Consider the following 3,686-nt stretch of genomic DNA (forward strand, 5'->3'; position numbering starts at 1 on the left):
TTAATACTGTACAGTGTTCTTTCTTCATGGCCCTTTATGGATTCCTCCCTTACCTACCTCCTCTGTCTCCTTTTCCACCTCTGGTAACCTCAGTTCTGTTCTCTCATTTTGAAAGTTCAACATATTACTTTGGTCTTCGTATCTTTCTTTTTTTGTTGTATGTTTGTGTTGTGTTGGTATCAGGGTGATGCTGGCCTCATAGAATGGGTCTGGGAGAGTGGCCTCTGTTTCAATACTTTGGAATTTTTTGAAGATAATTGGTATTAATTCCTTTTTAAAGGTTTGGTAGCGTTTGGCACTAAAACTGTCTATCCGTGGGTTTTTCTTTGGAGACTGCTGATTACTACTTCAATCTCATTGTTTGTTCCTGTTTTCTGTCTATTCTTGGTGCAGTTTTGGTAGTTTGTATGTGTTCAGAAATTTATCCATTTACTCCAGGTTTTCAAATTTGTTGGCATAGGGTTGTTTATAACACTCTCTAATGATTCTTTGTATTTCTGTGGTATTGGTTCTAATGTCTCCTGTTTCATTTCTGATTTTTGTTGTTTGGGTCTTCTCTTTTCTTTTTGTAGTTAGCCTAGCTGATGGTTTGTCTGTTTTGTTTATCTTCTCAAAAGACCAACATTTTGCTCCATTGATCTTTTGTATCATTTTTGGGGTCTCTATTTCATTTAGTTCTGCTCTGATCTTAATTATTTATTTCCATCTACTAATTTTGGGCTTGAATTGTTTTTGCTTTTCTAGTTGTTTGAGGTGTTGTGTTAGGTTGTTTATTTTATATCTTTGTGTTCTTTCGATGTAAGCCTTTATTGAAATAAACTTCCTTCTTAATAGTGCTTTTGCAGTATCCCATAGGTTTTGGTGTGATGTGTCCTTATTTTCATTAGTTTCAAGAGTTTTTAAAATTTCCTGCTTAATTTCTTCTTGGACCCATAAGTCAATCAGGAGCACGTTGTTTAACTTCTATGTGTTTGTGTAGTTTCTAGAGTTTCTCTTGTTATTGATACTTAGTTTTAATCCATTGTGGTCTGAAACGATATTTGAAATCATTTCAGTTTTAAGAATTTTGTGGAGACTTGATTTGTGACTTTACATGTGGTTTATCCCGGAGAATGTTCTATGTGTTGATGAGAAGAATGTGTATTCTGTGGTTGTTGGATGAAATATTCTATAGATATCTGCCCAGTCCAATTAAAGTGTGGTTTAAATTCTGTGCCTCTTTGTTGTTTTGTTGCCTAGATGATATGTCCAATGTTGAGAAAGGGATGTTCAGGTCCCCAAGTATTATTGTATTTGGGTCTATGTCTTTCTTTAGGTCTAATAGTGTTTGCTTTATATAACTGGTTGCTGTGGTGTTGGGTGCCTATGTATTTATGATTGTTATGTCTTCTTGCTGGATAGATAACTTACCCTTATACAGGGACCTTCTTTGTCTCTTTTTATGATTTTTGGTTTAAAGTCTATTTTAACCAATGTAAGAATAGCTATTCTTGCTCGTTTTTCATTTGCATTGGTGTGGCATATCTGTTTCCATCCATTCAGTATTAATCTGTGTCTTTACAAGTGAGATGAATCTCTTGTAGACAGCAAATAGTCGGGTCTAATCTTTTTTAATCCAATCAGCCACTCTGTGTCTTTTGAGTGGGGAATTTAACCCATTTACATTTAGAGTTGTTATTAAAAGTTATTGTTTTATTTGTGACGTTTAATTGCTTTTTTATGGTTGATTGAAATTTCTTTTTCTCATTTCTTCCCTTTTTATTGTTTAGTCTTTGATGTTCATTGATTTTTTGAGGTATTGTGGTATCATTTCTTTCTCTTTCTCATTTGCCTATTTGGTCCACAAATGGTATTTGTTCTTTCTCATGTAATCATTGTGGTGATTATTGTTTCTTGGGTTCCAGGTGCAGGAAGCCTTTAAGGATTTCTTGTAGAGCTGGTCATGATGTGGTGAGGTCTTGCAGCTTTTCTTTGTCTGAGAAATACACTGTTCCCCTTCATTTCTGAAGGATAGCCTTGCTGGGTGCATTAGTCCATTCTTTTTTTGTTTGTTTCTTTTCATTCTGCTTTTTAATTAATTAATTAATTAATTGGTTACAAATATTCATTAGATACAAAGCTGATTGTCACCCCTCATGCCCATGATGTTCTTGTGTTACTATAACAGGATTCCTGAGACTAGGTAATTTATCTAGAACAGAAGTTTGTTTGGATTACAAAGTTTACAGTTCTGGGACAGCTGCATCTGGCATGGGCTTCAGGCTTCTTCTGCTCATGGTAGAAATTGGCAGGCATCTGGGGGGTAAAAGCAGATCACATGGTGATATGAAGCAAGAGGGAGAGAAAGGGGAGGTTCCAGGGTCTTTTAAACAATCAGTTCTCATGGGAACAAATAAAGAGAGAACTCACTCACTATCCCCTCCCCCAGGGAGAGCATTAATCCATTCATTAGGGATCCTCCCCCATGACTCAAACAGCTCCCAACACTGCCACATTGGGGATCAGATTTCCAGATGAGTTTTGGGGGGGGACAGAGCATTCAAGCTCTGTCGTTCTGCCCCTGGCCTCCCAAAACTCATGTCACTCTCACAGACAAAATACAATCATTCCTTTCAACAGTCCCCAAATTCTTAGCTTATTCCAGCACCATCTTAAAAGTCCAAAGTCCAAAGTCTCATCTGAGACCAAAGTCAAAATTCCTTCCAGCTATGAACCTCTAAAATTCAAAAACAAATTTATCTACTTCCTAGATACAATGGTAGAACAGACATTGGGTGCACATTCCCATTCCAAAAGGGAGAAGTAGGCCAGAAGAAATGAGAAACAGGCCCCAAACAAGTCTGAAACCCAGAAGGGCAGGTATTAAATCTTAAAGCTCCAAAATAATGTTTTTTTGACTCCAAGTCCTAAGTCCTGGGCACAATCAGGCATCTGGCCCCCGAAGCCCCAGGGAGCCCTGCCCCAATAGCTCTGCTGGGCACAGCCCATTGTATTGGTGCTTGCAGCTTTCCGAGTTCAGCATTGCCTTACAGTTCTAGGGTCCTGGCAGCAGCCCCACTCCCTTGGCTGTGCTAGACATTTCCCTGTTGGGGGCTCTCTGTGGGGGCTCCAACCCCACTTTTCTGCTTGGCACTGCTCTAGTAGATAGCCTCTGCAGTTGCTCTGCCCCTGTGGCAGGTCTCTGCCTGGGTCCCCAGGCTTTTCCATACATACTCTGAAATGTGGGTGGGGGCTGCCACACGTCCACTGCTCTCATGTTCTGCCGACATGCAAAGAAACACCACCAGGGTTTCCAGCTTGTGCTCTCCAGAACTGCTGCAGGAGCCACACTTGGGACCCCTTGAGGCAGGGATGATGCAGCCAGAGGATCTGGGATGCAGGGAGCAGGTTCCCGAGAGCAGTTGTGTCCCAGGTCTGTCCTCTGGAACAACTCAGGTTGCTTCTACTCATGGCAGAAAGCAGCAGGCAGCTGGCAGGGACAAGCAGATCATATGGCAAGAGAAAGCAGGAGAGAGACAGAGAGGAATTGCCAGGTTCTTTTACTTTTTTTTTTTTTTTTTGTCTTTTTCCGTGTCCGGCAACGGATCGCAACCCTCAGTGTCACCCCCGTACCGGACCGGGACCGGCAATGGGATCGCAACCCTCGGTGTTGCTCCCACACCTCACTCAGCCAGTGAGCAGGAACC

The sequence above is a fragment of the Galeopterus variegatus genome, unplaced genomic scaffold (assembly GCF_000696425.1).
Source record: "Galeopterus variegatus unplaced genomic scaffold, G_variegatus-3.0.2 Scaffold4832, whole genome shotgun sequence".
Classification (NCBI taxonomy): Eukaryota; Metazoa; Chordata; class Mammalia; order Dermoptera; family Cynocephalidae; genus Galeopterus; species Galeopterus variegatus.